We start from the raw sequence: 17,376 nt of genomic DNA, 5'->3' as shown, positions 1-17,376 counted from the left end.
AAGGAGAGCACGGAAATGGCTTCTCATCAATCATGTTACACAAAGTCTCAAGGGAAGAAAGAAGCAAGTAGGCCTTCAGCTGTCTGCGTGGGCTGCAGTCTGGAGATCTGAACAGACAACCTGCTTCCTGGATGCAGACTGCATCCAGTTGGAGACAGGCATGGGCATAAGATGAACAGGTGAAGAGGTGAGGTGGAGCAACTGATAGCTCTGCCAGTTAGAATCACACACGACCCACATGAGCTAAACCAGAGTGCCCTTAATCAGTTGTGTCTAGACCACCTGGTTTAAAGACATTCCCTTATGCCTAAAAAAGTAAGGGGATTGAAAATGCAGACTGGAGAAGGAGATTGCATTTTTCCCTTTTGCTGTCAATTGCAATACAATGTAGCATTTATTCATCTACAGTTCGTGTCTCATCCTTTCCAGAGTTGCAGTCGATCTGGAGCCTATCCACAGAACACACCCTGGGAATACACCCAGAGTGGGGACCCAATTCATTTCTGGGCACCAACCACACTCAGTCGCACACATATTCAGACCTTGGGGAATTTGTTGTACCGAATCAACTTATCAGTGTGTTTTCAGAGGTAGGAGCAAACCAGAGAACCCTGAGGAAACCCATGCATACTCTAGGAAAACATTTGATACTCCAGACTGTAGCCCAAACTCAGGATCAAACCAGAGGCACTGGAGGAGTGAAGCAGCAATGCTAATATTGTACGCTGATCTAAATACTCATCAATTATGAGAGTTTAAGATGTTCCCTGATGTTCTAAGAGATGTGAGCACTCACTGAAGTATTTGTTCTCAAATAAACAGTTGGACTTTTTTTTCAGCCAGACATTCTGAGGATGGTGGTCCATTGAATTTTGATGAGCCCACTCAAGCCAGTGTCACCATTTCTTCTGGGAAGCTTTGAAGACCAAAAGCTCTCTTTCCCACGTTTTATTTTATCTGTGCTGCGTTCAGATTTTTGGGAGGAACGTGCAGGGGAAGAGCTTGGGAGATGTGTCTTTTGTTAAGTGGACCTTCCTTTGACAAACAGCAGTGAAAGGTCTGGGTATCTCAAGTGTACAGGCCTCTGTAGCATCTTTGTTTTAATATGTTAGGTTTCCCTTTCAGTGAATGGTGCTGCCATTGAACGTCTCAAAAGAACCTTTGTGATGAACATCTAAGATTCTAATATGATTTTAAACAATTCATAGTTCAAACCTTGTAGAGTAATTAGCATGCAATTAGTGGTCATAAAACCAGTTGTCCTGACTATTTTTTAGAGTCATTTTCATTTCTTTGGATGCCTTTTGGCCACAGTTAATGTGCACCACTCTAGGTATGTGCCTATCCTGAGTCATGGTTTGGAACAGCTTTGGTTCCCTTGTAAATCATTTCATGCTAAGCTGTTGTTCTGTTGGAAGACTCCCTTCCTCAATTACCCCCATGTGTATATTTTAATGCACATGGCTCTGTGAGAAACTAGGAATAGGAGTCAATGCAATGTGGGAATTTTTGTGCAAACAGGGTGGCTGTTGGATGATGTATTTTGTTTTGCTGATTAAGAAAGATCTTAGCTGTTCAGTGTTTCTAACTTGTTTCTGCTTAGTGTTTCTAAGTTAAAAATACGTTGCTTGTGCATCAGACATATGCTTGGCTCCCAAATTTGGATCCCTGTATTTCTATCATATATGTCATATCTTTGCTGAGTAATGTCATTGAGTAATGCCAGGACACTGTTGAGACTGACACGATTATTGGATACTTGTTGACGTAATGATGGTGATGCTGTTCAAACTGCAACACTTGTATATGTTTATTTCATACAATAAAACATTAGTGCCTTGTCCTGGAGATTTTCCAGTGATAACTCAATGTGTAATTTCTGCTGAATTTATTGCCATTGTGTTGTCAACTGTAGACTCCTGCCTCTCTCTCTCTCTCTCTCTCTCTCTCTGTCTGTCTCTTTCTAGTGATTGCTATAGGTCAATCAAAGTATATTTGCTTTAAGGAGTAACTTCATTAGGTGAGTCTCCATCTATTTCTCCCTTCCTGGCTCAAATCTTCTCAATTGTACTGATACATAATGAGAATCTTTTTTTCTTATATATGGGCAAATCATATGTAACATATATACATGAGTAAACTCTTCCCTCATCTGCAGCTTTTGTGATTTAGTGGCAAAATTGGAAAGAAAGAATTATTGTTAACGTGGATGTTCTATGGCTGAGTAGTCAGTAGAGCTTGGTCGTAATTCAGCCGCTGAGCATCTAGTTAGTCAATCACTTGATCTGTAATCACAAATGCTGCCAGATATTACATGAATGATGAGTGGTAATAAAAGCTCTTACTTTCCCCGCACTGAGATCTTAAGTGTTATTGGCAGGGGCCGCCTTGTCCCAGGGGAGTCTGAGCTATGAAACATAAGCCCTGATATAAACGTATGTGGGTGTGGACTGTATGAATTGTATAGAATGTAGGCTATGGCTAAGTTTATTCCAGGTCCTTTTGAGTTTATCATAGCTCATTTAGTTTTCCTTCTGAAATGATTTCATTTCAATATAGTTCACACTACAGTGCTCTGAAGTGCACTGACTTCTTATTTGTAAATCTTTCTAAATGTTTTCTCTATTTGTATATTAATTCAAGTACCTGACACAAACAATACAAGACTAAACTCACTGCCTTTTTAAAATAGTGCAAACATATTGATTTTTTGGAAGTATTACATTTCAGCTGTGTTTTCACCTTGCTCCTGGCCAAAGGACCAAGCATGACAGCTTTATTGATACAAGAGGCAATAATAATTATGGCTTGCACTATTGATTGCCTACCTGTTGATGAAATCATATTTTACTGTAGAGCTTTGTGTATATGATGCAAACCTGCAGAATGTTTAAATCTCTGTCTCAAACCAGCCATGAGTGATTGTCTGAATATAGAAGGAAGCATTCAACCTAGAGATAAAATCTCTCTCCCACACAGATAAAATGCATCAATCTTTATGTTTTAGCCAGTCTAGACAAAACATCAAATTCACTGATATTTTCTGTTCAAGACAAATAAAAAATACATGTTTTTCACCGGGCTGCAACTTTGATAGTACTTGTATAGGGGCTTGTTAGGTGGTTCCCGCCTGACTATTTCATATGATAAAGGGCCATGCTGATGCTGTTTCTGTCATGCTTGATGATGATTTGTGGTGTCAGTGTTAGATGAATACACATTCTCCCAATGGAGGATGATGTGGTTCAAATGTCCCATGGTAAATATGAATAGAGATTAATATGACAGGGGGGCATGCCACTACGAATAGATAGTGAATGAGAAAGCGGGTGAAGACGTATTGAAATAAAATTTGTTGACTGTTATATTTGTCACTAAAAGACTTTTTACACGGCTGTGTAATATGTCCTTGTGTGAACAATTTACTGTATTCCTGCTCTTTGATCTTTGCTAGACAAAAATAACAGCAGAACAAAAAGGAAAAACGAAATTTATTACTATTGAAGGGAAGGAAAATAGCTCTTTTGACTTGGGTTAAACTGTGCTGCACTAGACCGTGTTTCCTTCTTGGCTAACAGTTCAAACAAAGATTGTTCGCTCTTTTTTTTCCTCAGCCAGGGTCTTAGCCACCAGGGTGCCATTACAGAAGGATTGCAGAATGGTTTTCAGATTTAAGGGCCGAATGCTCACAAATGTTCTTGGCCTTGCTGTTCAGTGACAACACTTCCCAGTTCTGACTAGAACACCAAGGCCAATTTTGGCAGGCATGTAAGAATTTCCTCTGCTTTTATTGTATAATCCCTAAGCATTGATTTTATTCAGAGTAATAATTGTTTAAATGTTTATGCTCACTAAGTATGCAATAACATTATCTTGGTGTGTGGCCAGGTATATGTGATAAACAGCAGAGACATTTCAGAGTTAGTAGAGTCATGTCTGATTGGAATGCCAAGGAAAATTCTTCATCCTTTTACTTTGAGGAAAGGAATAATGGGGGTTTTCCACAGTCTTCTAATGATAGGTTTTCTACACTAAAGCAGTGTTGCTTAATTTAACACATAATTCAATTTGAATATTTTAATAATAATAATAATAATAATAATAATAATAATAATAATAATAATAATATAGATCTACTCATATGTATAAAGCATAAAAACCAAAGCTTTCTTTATTTTGTTTCTATATCAGAAGCCTCGAAAAGGTACCACTAGCAAAGTTCTCACTTACAGAAAACATTAACATGTTAAAACGTTACCAGTCTGCTGTTCCTTAGTAATTGAATCAAAAGGAATAGAGTGGAGATTCCCTGTGACAGGGTGATGGATATGGAATAAGTAAGCAGTGAATTTACAGAAGTTGATGGCATTTGAAAAAGAGAGCGTTTTCCACCCATCACTCCTTTTATCTTCCCTCATAAATCACTCCTGCTAGGCTGCATAAATAAGACTCATCTTGTCATCCTCTCTCTGGCACCATGTAGTTCCACTTTAACCTTTACTTGTGGCAGTGGCGCCCACATTAAATGCTGAGTGACCCTCCTGACCTTAACTATTCATATTTTATAGCTATTAAAAGACTAGGGAAATTTAGACAACAAAGTCTCAACTGTATGTGCATGTGAATATCTTTATCATCATTATCTCATAGTAATATGAGACATTAGCTTAAGTGAAATATTCCAGATGGTGCAGATAAGAAGCAGTTGTGTCTAGAACCAATGTGTACATCTTTAACTTTAGAAATTTTTCTCTGTCTTGTTCCCTGTGAATTTCATTTCACTCTCTAGTCAGTCATATAGCCGTGCTAACCTTTGACTTTGGCCCCCATTTTAAAGGCTTTGCTCTTTGCCCCAGGTCCATTAGACCTGACTAAAGTATACTTTAATAATTGCCATGGCTGCCATCAAATGAACATATGAGGGGATAGAAAAAAGGAGCTCGGCCAGTAACCTTTTGGCCCCTAGGTCAGGCCTTAGAGCAGATGTGTCCACTGAGATGATCAGTTTGACCTGCAGCTCTATACAGTATGGGTCTGAACATCAGCGTTATTGATAGAGTCTGGCAATTTTTTATAGCTCTCTCGACCTTCGACATGCAGCAGAATAAAGTGGTTCCTATCAACCTCTACCAAAGGAAAGATCAAATGGTTATGTCAAGGTTGCATTTAAATGAACATAAAGATTGATGTTTGTGTGTACATAAGCATCAGGCAAGTTTTTTGTTTATGTCTCATTTGCAAAGGAATCTAATAAATGCAAATTTCTATGAATTTCTATGAAATCAACCTTCTCTGACAAGTTACAAACAATTGAGTTTAGAGCTAGGGGCAGTTGAGATATATATATAGTAAGAAATCCAAGTACATAACTCTAACTCTTAATATTTAGAATAAAAAATAATGAAACCAATTTACAGTGGTAGATTATACTGAACAGATTGTTCCTATATAACTATTTTTCATATATAGTGTTTGTAAACTGTATACTGTATATTAGAACAAACTAAATATGAATAATGTGAGTGTGAATAATAATGCAGAGAATTCATAGCCTTTAGCAAGTTGTCTCAGTTTATTTGAAACATTGTCATCCACAGAGAATGATTGTATAAGAAGCGAACATCGTTTTATGGATGGTGTATGCATCTTATCTCTCTTTAGCAGTGACACAGCAGCTGATGTATCAAAGCCTTCAGCTGCTCACATGAAATGTTTTCTCTCAGCGTGGAAACAATGTACATAAAAAACATGACAAAACGATTTTTTTCCCTCACCTTGCTTGTTTTGCTTGGAACCCATTATTTTTCATCTAGCATTTTCACCTTTAGAATTGTTTTTCTAGTTTCCAGCATTGCATTTATTCAGCTATTCCTTGTGAATTGCATTCAAATTATTTCAGCATTTGAGGCTAGAAAAAGAAAGAGGAAATAAAAAGTAAACCCCTTGCCTGGCTGCCCCTCCCCTTAACAGTGTTAGTTTTTTCATAACTGAGGCTTGGGCTGCAGCTCAAGCACTGTGATTAAGATAAGCCAACCAGAGCTGGACAATTACCTGACGACTAACCTTTTCTGGAGCCACTTAAGGATGTAAGAACCCCTGAGAACCATTGTTTTTCATGAGTGGAACACAGCACTTGACAGCAGCAGCCTGGTGAGAGAGAAGCCAGCAGCTAGCAATATCATGTTTGAGATTACCTAATCCTCCAACACATCTGAGCTGAAGGACTTCGGTCCATCAGAGGAAAACTGAAATTGCTGTATTGAAGGAAGAATTGACTCAGGCTTAGTTTTCATAGATTTGTCATGAAGGATTTTTTTCTGAAAACAATGCAGACGTTTAGTATGGAATTTAAAATATATGTTGAATGCTACTGTGCTAAATATTTACATTTAGATTGCAAAGCTCATAGACCCCTTTACTGTAAAATATATTACACAAGCACAATCCAATCATTCAAAAATTAGCTTCATTATTTTACCGTTTACAAAAACATGATGCATAATTCTCTGAACCATAGAGATTTTTATTCCTGAACCATCCACCATCAAGGACCACAGTAGGTTTTTGGGTTACTGAAGTTTAGATTAACTCCATTAGATTCAAATGATCAATTACATAAGCTAATAACTTTAAGAATTCAAAGTAGTTTTTATAAAGGCCTGCTTTGATTTTGACCACTATAAAACCCAACCAGTTTCAGTGTTAAACTTTTTAAAATGATCGGTTCCGTTAAAGTGTGTACTGATCATTCAACCTTATTTAAATGAATATGTATATTTTTTATAATGGAGTTGTAGTCATCTATCTATGCAAAATGTACTTGTCTGACATTTTCAAATATGATAGATTACAACAAATAATGTAAGATTTGTTCAGCTGTCTGTGTTCGTGTGTGTGTGTGTGTGTGTGTGTGTGTTTGTTTCCAGGTCCCTGGGGGAGCACATGGGGAGCCCTGGCCAGAGCATTACAAGCACTCTGATCCTCTGCCCAGGTCTGCCACACAGCAACCACATCCTTTCAGGCAGCCCCCTCATACATAGACCTCGGTTCACATTTGTGCCATGTGATACATTCAGTGCTCCATTAATTTTACAGAAAATGAAATACCCAATACAAGTAGCTACAATAAACATTATTTAGTAAATTTTAAACCAGTAAAAGACAGAGTAACTGCTTGTCTGAGTCATCACAAGATAGAAAACCAGGATTAACCTGAGAAGTCAGACAGATGATCATTACCAATCCATCCTGAATCGAAAACTGTAAGTATTCCAGGCTTGTGGCTTTGTTCGGACGCAGCCCAAGCCTCCTCGTAAGGTTCATGCGCATTGTGAGGCCTTCAGAATCCAGCGTCTCTCCACTTCTGCTCCTGACATAAAGTCAGGGGTTATTTGCTGCTATTTTTACAAGAAACGGTTTGATTTGTCTTAGGCCATTACCGTCTATTACGGCTGGGAGTCTCCGGGAAGGAGGTGGGAAGCGGCAAACGCTGGCTTTCTGCCTAAAGAGAAATCAATGAAACAAATTAATCCTTCGCAGGCTGCGGTGACACTGTAATCCATCATTCAGAGGCGCTTTTACACACCGAATCAGAGAGTCTGGGCTCAGGGAGAAAGCCCCGAGGGACAGGGCTCACACAACACACTCTGGCACAACACATACACACATACATACACATACACACACACACACGTACAAGGCTAGACACACAGTAAAGACAGCTGCCACACAGCTGCAACCCTATAGTCCTGTGTGTGAACACAGAGGGATGAAAGACAGATTATAAATACAGCTACTGCATGATACAGGCCATAATCCTGTATCCTGTGTGTCTTGTGTCTATTGGGCTGTGTCCTCTTAAAGGCAGGACATTGGGATTTGCTGTTTACTTATTCACACTGCACAAAAAACAGGTATGACAGGAAAGATTTATAGGAAGGTCCACTAAAGAGGAGCGGAATACAGGAGGAGAAAGAGAAAGAGAGAGGGGAATCACAGTGGGGGTGGGCATTGAAAACAGCGATCTCTTTTCCACCCACCATCACCTCACCATGTGGTGTTGCATTGTTCATGTGGCAGCACATTCATGCACATTGTTCCAACATTCAGACCCTCTGTTGCATGCAAGCATTCCCATGGCTTCTCCTTCAGCCTGCTGAAAAGGGCAGGTGTCATCACCCACAAAATTAGGGCTGTGGTCCCTTCAGCACCACGAATGGTTAAAAGCTTTGCTATGCTTCTATACAAAGGTTATGCCCATAGACACCCCACCCCACCCAATAAAAAAATCCAGTAATACATACCACATTGTTGCCAGCCAATAAGAAATTCATAACTACACACATGATCGGGCCACGTGATCCGCAAAGGGAAGCATCTTGGTCCTTTGAGGGCTGTACACAATAATGCCCTCGATAAACCATGTGATATCAGACAAAGGGAGACTCCAGAAATGAGTGGGGGGCGAAGGAAACGACAAGATGTACATGCTTGTGGTCAATTTATTTCATTCAAATACACAATGTTTCCTCCAGTAGTGTTGTACAATTACACTAAAGGTTGAAGTCATATTTTGAAGATTAACAATAGACTGTATATCTGCTTTCATGCCAGTTGTATCTCAGGTGTATATGGTGTTCACCTGTACTCTCAAAATGCCCAGACATGCCCAAAGAAAGGAAAAGGTGTTCACCTATAAATAGGTAATACAGAACCAGGGGACACACATTAATTTCCTTGTCATCCTAATAGGGGGTGCCACTTACCTTTAACCATGCTCTGATAGAGGAGGAAGCACAGCTTTTGTTCACGCTGGCATGGGTAAATCCCAAATACCTAGAAGGAAAAGTGCAGGACACAACGAGGGGCCAAAATGGTATAATACTTGTTCTTGATGCTCTGTCAGACATGACATTAGCATCAAACGATAACAGTGAACATTAAGTAAGCCAATTATCATTTTGGAATATGAGGAGATATTTAGCAGCCACATACTGTGCAGTCATGATTAGGATAATAAAAGATGTGGCTGAGTTCATTTATCTTTATTCTTACTTACTTTCTTTTCCTTTTTTAAAAATTATATTGTTTTTTGTTCTATCTCTTTTTTTCTTTACATCTCCTTTATGCTGTTGACTTTTTCTTTTGCCTTTAGCAAAATTTTTCAAGTTAGTGGATTTACTGCTAAATTCAGTTACTATTTTATATATATATATATATATATATATATATATATATATATATATATATATATATATATATATACATTTATACAAATACACTGCAATCCAGCTGGGACAGTATAAACATGGTCAGTATTTACATTATAGTTACATTACAGCCGTTAATAGTTTATACAGTTTACACGTCTCACATGATACACAGGTAGTATCTACGCTTAATACACATTTCCAATATAATTCAGTTGTTATACAGGAAGCCTGACAAAAAACACAACTGTAAATACATTTTGTGCATTGTTTTTTAATGTTAACATAAAATTAAAGTTGCAATGCATGTTTCAGACCGGGGTATTATAAAGCTAGCCTAGAGGAATGTGTGTGTTTAGGAATGACTGCTGCATTCTTTCCTCCTCAGATCTGATAGAGCTGATACAGAGAGGTGAAAGAGGACACACACATTGTACAGTGTGAGAGAAGGACAGAGCATAAACAGAGATGTAGGCATAGCACTTCCTGTGTTTGTTTTTCAGTGTGTGTGTCTGTACTGGTTATTAATATGGTTCTCAGCCTCCAAATGTTTTTAGTTAGGATAGCAAAAGAGTTTCAAACTCTTCCAAAAGAGTTTTACTTTAATGGTTCCCTTGAAGATAAAAACCCTTAAAGGCTCAATATTTTACATTTTTCTGAATGTGTGTGAACTCTTCCACTGTCTGCCATTTTATCAATCCACTCCGAGCTCCAATTTTATGACTTCTGCATATATACGGCTGAAAGAATGTCTGATATTGCAGACAGATAATACACATCATTAAGAGAGAACAAATAGAGCTTTAAGAATGCAGTGATTCAGACAAAATATTTACAATCATTCCCATTCCAACATATTTAATGTATGTCTTAGCGAAGCATTCTTGAGTTCATGTTATCTTTATAAACAACACAATCATCGCTGTTGATTGTGTTAGCAAGTTTGGTGCATTTTCATAAGAAACAGACTGCAACTAACAGAGTTGTCACATTAAGTCACCACAGCTTTCCATATTCATGACGAACATGCTGGAACAGAGAGAGGCAGGAACAGTACGTATAGGTGGACACACACACTTTCATGAACAAATTCAATCATCTGCCTGCCAGATGCGAAGAATGACAGAAAGTGTGTCCAAAGCCCACACTTAGTCAAGTGGTTTGTCCAAAAATGACATTTCAGCATGGCAGTAATGATGAGGGAATGATTACACTCAAATACTGACAAGATGGGCAAAGATGGAAAACTGAAATTCTCAACTGCCCCTCTCAGTCTGTAGACATTCAGTGGTTAAGACCAATGCAAGAGCATCCAGGTGGTCCTATCTGACAAGAGCATAGGTTGTTTATTCAGTACAGTAATATTGTTGTGTTATACATAAACGTACAAAATATAATTTAAATATACAAAGTATACACACTGAAATGTTATACAGCAGACAATATTTTAATGTAATTCAATTATGCTTTTCTATATAAGTCACCAGGTGAAAATTAGTACCTTCGTTGTAGAAATGGATGAGAAATATCGCAGCCCCTGGGCAACAAAATCTCCTATACTGCATAAACAGTGGTATTATGTTGCTGATATTATTATGATATTATTGCACTGTGTGTGGGCATGTGTGTATAGACATACCTGCAGCTGCTCAAGTTTCATTGTTAGCCAAACCTGTCAGGAAATCAGGACAACTTATTAGCACACATAAATAGTTATGTGTTCTATTCATCACTCTCTCTCATACACACACACACACACACACACACACACACACACAAACACAAACACACACAGACACAAAAAAGTTTTTTTAATTATTTTTTTAACAGACTAATCTGTTCATCAATATAAGCATGTAAATATAATCAGATCCAAAAATGAACAAATATTATGGTTCTTTTGGTCTGTTTTTGAATCTGGATTTATTTATTTTTTTTAACTTTTGAATAAAACATGCAAATAATAACATGCATTATATGTTAAGTATAGCTTTATTTTTGTAAGGTACAGTTTGAATGAACACCCTGCTTTCAGAAAGCAGTGATTATTTTCATATTGTTTTTGGTTAAAATAGCTGTGCTCTTTTTTCCAATCTTTCACAGATACAGTAGCTAAATGAGGATTGAGCATTGATCAAGTGTCAGGACACACCAAATCACTTTCCTAATTCTTTTATGCTATGCTGGGTTTTGAAAACAAAGAAACAAGACATTTTCTACCCTCTTGTATTAGGCAGCGTCTTAGTGCACCACCACAGACACACATTCAGTGCATAACACTGCTCCCTCTCTAGGTAAGTACTGTAAAACCTAAAGCCACATTCATTTTCATAATTAAATTTAATTACTCAAATAATATTAAACATTTATTTATTCGAATAATAAATAATGAGAATATTCTTCATTGCAGTCAGTGCATGTTATATATACATTATATGTACATGTTTACATAACGTTTTAAAACATGCCCCACAACTCACCATGTGTGTGTGTGTGTGTGTGTGTGTGTGTGTGTGTGTGTGTGTGTGTGTGTGTGTGTGTGTGTGTGTGTTATACTGCTCTATGTAGGCAGTGTGATAAAACACTTTTTTTTGCTTACTCACTTTCCTTCCTACGTTTCTTTCAGTTTAAATCTGCTCATCTCTTTTTTTTTTCTTGTTTTTATTTATTTTATTTTTTTTATTATTATTGTTTTGGGGTTTTTTTGTTTTGTTTTAGAAAAGAAGACAGACACAGACAGGCCAAATTCCAATTAAGTGCCTGCTGAGTGTTGGTTTAAGTCCACCACTATGGAGATGTGCTCTGTTTCACTAGAGCTTTCTCCAGCTGAATCCTCTCTTCCAGCTTTTTCCACCCGTTTTAAATGATCAATACAGTATAAACATCCCGATCTAACGCGATTTTTGCAGTTCACCCATTGCAGATATACTTCAAATAATCATTGCTAGCTGACCTGCAAATACTCTAAACTTTGCTCTGTGATGCCCTGAAATTATTAGCACGACATAAAAAAAAGAAAAAGCATTGTTAGGATTTAGACTCATATTGTGTAATATTGTGTTCAGTGAACCGCTTTATCGCGCACGTGGTTTGAACTTAACTGCCGATTATTACAGAAATAAGTATTGAACGCTTTCCTTTAAACCAACATGCTCTTTAAGTGTTAAGTGCGGATATGCAAAATTGAGTTGTGAAACTTATTTTCCCATAAAAAGTCTGAGCAAAGTAGAATTGCTACTTACAATCCCATGGCGAACTTCACGTCCTGTCCATGTGTCCAATTTTTCTCTGCAAACTAGTTCCCTGTTCACATTGTGTAGCCTGGTGTACATGTGTCCTTGGGTTTGTAGTGGATTTTTTGTGTTTTTATTTATTTATTTATTTATTTATTTTTGGTTTGTTTGTTTTATTTGCCTTTTTTTTTTTTTTTTTTTTTTTTTTTTTGGTCAGTGAACCTCAGAGCCTAATTTGTTGTGGGTCCAAGCTTGTTGTGAACTCAGTGAATTTCTATAATCTCAGTTTCTGAGTGCGTCCAACGCAATTAGCACATGTGCTCTAAATAGATGATAGGAGGCAATAAAGCCATTACGTCCAGCAGAAAAGTGCCATGCTGATCTCACCAGCCGCTCCTGCCACCAATTTTTATATATGTCAATCATCGTCCACTTGCGTTTTCTACCTCTGAAAGATATATCAAGTTTCCTTGCATTCAGCATAGCATACACCATTATCCATAGTTATTCCCAGTGCTATACAGTCTTATTATTATATATTCGTAGTATTATATGCTTAGTATTATAAATTCCTCATGATAGTACAAATAGGTCAAAGTATAAGCACGCAATGAGGCTAGTTAGTTCAACAAGAAGTTAGTACAGCGACAACTGAGCGTGCAAAACGTCACTATTCTGGTATGAATGCAGAATACTGATGGCCGCTGTTTATAGATTGCAGCACAGTATATAACCTATTATATAGTCTTAAAAGTATTGTGCTAGTGTTAAGAGTTGCATTCTGTTTATGGGATTAGGTTTTTAAATATCAAAAAAAATGTCACGGTATTTATTTATTTATTTATTTATTTATTTATTTATTTGTGCGGTGTCCCACTTGCACGTACATTATTTCTGAAATTGTTCTTAGCTACTATCTGAGCGCCTCTCATACGTTTACTCTAAACATGTTATCACTGAATCATTTCAGAAAATTGTTTCTTTTTTTTTTTTTTGCTTACGGCTGAACTAATTGTACTTTCTACTTGTAATCAATGTGGGTTAGCTTTTCTTACTTTTAAAAAAAAGATGAATAATAAAAAAAGCCCTCGAGTCTATTTGCCATAAAATCCACTGACCGGTGCACTCTTGAGTGTGGTGTAGTATAAGAAAGTGTAAGAAATTTTGCTCATCTCTCACGACTGTGCGTTCCATTAAGAGCGATTAGATGATGTCCATTGAAAGTTGCTGATCCATAGAGAAAACGGCAGCGGATAAAAGGCGATTTCAAGTGACCTTTTCGTCCCTTTCACACCAATCTGAGCTCCTCAAATAGTTAGGGGATCAAATCGGACAAAAGCCCCCTCCTCTTCTCTTTCAGCTCCAAACTACTCAAGGCGACAAAACCCCTCCAACGGCTGTTCGGGGAAAAAGCAGCGAAGAGAAGCATCCGAATAATTGGTGCAAGCATCCTACATTTATTTGCAATAAAAAGTGGGCGAATCATCAGGCTATTATTTATTATATATTGATATTTGGTATTTTGATCCATACTGATGAATCAATCTTATCAGCCTATATATATATATATATATATATATATATATATATATATATATATATATACATACATACATACATATATATATATATATATATATATATATATATATATATATATATATATATATATATATATATATATATATATATATATATATATACATACATACATACATACATACATATATATATATATTCTAATTGATCATTCTAATTGATCTCTATTTAATCAATATAATTTTCTTTTATGTATATCTAGAAATACATTGTGCATGTAGGATTTGGGTATGTTTACTAATACCTATACCAAGAATCTTAAATAAAGGCTGTTATTTTTGTGTTTTGTTGTCAATGTGCATGTTGTATAAGTAAATTTTTTTTTTTTTTTTTTTTTTTTGCTATTATTGATTATATATCAAAAGTGTAAGGTGTTTAGTAACTATCATCTTCTCTAGGGTTGTAGTCTAAAGGATAAGAAGAATATATGACAATGCAAACCGTAGCAAACATGATTTTTTTCAAGTGTGCTTTTTATTTTTTTCTTGTTTGTATTTATTTTTCTTCTGGAGGGTGGTGGTGGTATGAATGTATAATTTTTGGCTTGAAAGAAAAAAGATCTTGAGAAGTTTCTTAGAACTCAAAATATATGTAGTTAATTTATTACTTTTAAGTGTCTAGTGTCTGCTGTGCCCTTACAGGGCTTTAACTCACTAAGCAAAGTAGCAAAGTATATTTGCTTTTGTGTTCACTTAATAGGTGGTCACTATCAAATGTGGCACTTTATTACCTTAACAGTTCTTCCTAAAGAAGTAATGAATTTAGATGACATGGTATGCATGTGTATGTGTGTATTCATTATAAAGAGTAAGATTTATAAAGAAGACCAAATTAGTTTAACAAGATCTAGTAGTAACAAGTAACACGTTTAGGTTCTTAGAATATTTATTTATTGGTTGATTTTTATTCGTGTGTTTGTTTAAATCAGCATTTTAATAATTAAAAAGATAAAACGTGGCATGTGTGAAAACACCCCTCTGGGGCAATATTTTAAATAAGATCACTTAAATTATCAATAGTTTCATAAACCTGACGGGGTTATTAAAACTTTTGTAATTTTTATCTGTTAACCAAATACAACTACGTTAACATACTAATGTCTGATAACGTCTGATCCTACATTATTAACAGTTACAACATTTAAACGCAGTAAATGTTGGATTTTATTATAATTAGTCTATATTGGTTTACTTTCAGCCGTTGTTTCATTTTCAGCCACTTATACAAGCTCAGGCCAGGTATTTACTTATTTATTTATTTCTAAATACATATAACCATTTTAGTATATCAACAGAGCAGTAATACTATTGAAAATGGCTGAAATGATTTGCCATCAGTCTGCTTTTTCCCAGACGATACGAGTTTATAAATACATATGTAGGCTAATTGCCCGAAACGCAACACCAAAGTGTATTAGTAAGTCACATCCTTTCACACTTGCTTTTTTCTCAGCTATTATTTCAGCTGGATAACTTGATCGTTTAATTGTGCTTTTAATCCGCTGACATTAACGCAAACACATTGCTATTGATCTGCTCATTATGTGGTCAAACGCGCACAGGTGAGAGTTTCAAAAAGTGATTTTGCACTTAGACTTTGAAAAAAAAGCTCGTTATAAATGGATTAAAATAAGTAAATAAAGTTAAGGGCTTGGGGAGAAAAAAAAGCAAGCTCTAACTGATCAATAGATCCGCACGTAGCAGCTATCAGTTTGCAGCTTTCACCTGCATTTAAGACGACTGGTTAAGGCTCAGCTCTACATTTTCATAGTCTTTAATAGCGAGGCGGCTATGAACCCGAATTTGCGACTTATGTGTAGTCGATGACGCGGTGAATGAAGGATTCAATTGACTTACCTATGTGTTAAGAGCGGAATTGAAGGAAACGGTGTTTCAGTGTAAAGGCGTCTCATTGCAGTGGTGTCCACTTCTCCCTGTTCTCTTGTCCTCGCGCGCTGTTTCCCTGCCTTCGCCTTGCGTTCCCATTCGCTGCCCCTCTCCCTCTCTCTTGCCTCTCCCTCGCTCTCTTCCTAGTCTGTCGAGTAAAATCTTGATGATACACTTACAGAAGTTTGCCCTTTGTCTGATTTAATCCCGTTCGTTTCACCTTTTTTCATAAGGACAGAGGGCAGCGCGGTGCGTTTGCGGAACGCTTCCAGAAGACACGCAGGGAAACTCGGCGCAAACACTCTGACGGAAACAACCGCGTAGCGAGGATCTGATCCTGTTTAATGTCTAACTTCCGAAATAGTGTTTCGCTGTAATTTGTCGGCATACGGGTTTACACAAGGTTCTATATGTAGTATTATCTGAATACTGTTTTTTTTTTACACAAAATAAATCACATACAAAATCATTTTAATGACAATCCCTCCGAACTAATAAGCGCACATTTCCAACTTATGCCAAATGTTCGGAATAACAAATGTTACCAAAGACAATAGCGCTGATCTGCGTTGCGGAAATACAGCCGATGGGTTTTAAAATACATTTAAAAAAAAATAAAAACAATTCTCACTAAATGCTATAAAAAAAATCTCTCAGTAATCTTTTGAGAAATTCCTGCTAACAATAAATGATTCACTGCTATTTCCCTGTAATTGTCTGGCTACTGTACGCTAGATGGCAGCCCGATCCAGACATTATAAGCCTGTAAAGCCTGTAGTGAAGCGCAAGCTTCAGTATTCATGCACAAAAAGCCGGTTTACAGTGCCATTACAGCAGGAACTTCCGCCCTTATTGGATCACAATTAAACAACACCGGTAAACAATAACATTCAGAATCACCTTTTAAGTGTCAAAACATTAGGCTTCACCCTCTGTGTCTAAGCTATCGAACTCAATTTTATTCCCGCTCTCCATCATGATAGCGCAACCCATTATATAGGCGCTGTTACAGCGGCCAAACTGGCAGCAGCTCCAGTGCATGCCAATAGTTTTACTTCGTCTTTTGCACAGTTCATTGATGAAAGTGTGAATTTTATTGTTGATAATAGGATGGTTGTGATTTCGTGCGTTTGGTGATGGAGTTATTATTAAGCGATTAAATGTTTGCTGGATGTATAACGTTCACATATCCAGTCAGATTTCATTCGTAGCCTAATTAAGACTACAGCTTTGAACAAAGCGTCTCAAACTTTCAGGGGTTCGACTCGAGCCCCTTTCACCCAGCGCCACTATTTATTTCACAAGAGTTCTGCTCGCCCTCAGCTTTTCACCCGGTCTAACCGGGGTTTCTTCCTCTTTAGCGACAATAGACGGTCCATTCTAATCGGGTTTCAAAGTAAATAGCGGCGCAGGGGCGAGCGCGATGGAAATCGCGCTTGTCAGACTCCC

The 17,376-nt window shown here is 37.0% G+C and overlaps 1 long non-coding RNA gene across 4 annotated transcripts; it reads right to left on the bottom strand.

Annotated features, from left to right (window-relative positions):
- Positions 1–5,614: 5,614 nt before the first annotated feature.
- On the bottom strand, positions 5,615–17,328 carry LOC132854591 (uncharacterized). Of its 4 annotated transcripts, none has more exons than XR_009649269.1 (3): positions 15,898–17,319; positions 7,440–10,881; positions 5,615–7,369 (listed from the first exon to the last, which is right to left on the bottom strand). It is a non-coding gene; the product is annotated as an uncharacterized LOC132854591 (long non-coding RNA). The 4 variants fall into 4 exon arrangements; XR_009649270.1 differs by having other exon boundaries at positions 5,615–7,363; XR_009649267.1 differs by lacking the exon at positions 5,615–7,369 and having other exon boundaries at positions 8,476–10,535; positions 10,849–10,881; positions 15,898–17,305.
- Positions 17,329–17,376: the final 48 nt, after the last annotated feature.

The sequence above is a fragment of the Tachysurus vachellii genome, chromosome 12 (genome assembly GCF_030014155.1).
Source record: "Tachysurus vachellii isolate PV-2020 chromosome 12, HZAU_Pvac_v1, whole genome shotgun sequence".
Taxonomy (NCBI): Eukaryota; Metazoa; Chordata; class Actinopteri; order Siluriformes; family Bagridae; genus Tachysurus; species Tachysurus vachellii.
This window is presented reverse-complemented; position numbering and strand designations above follow the sequence as displayed.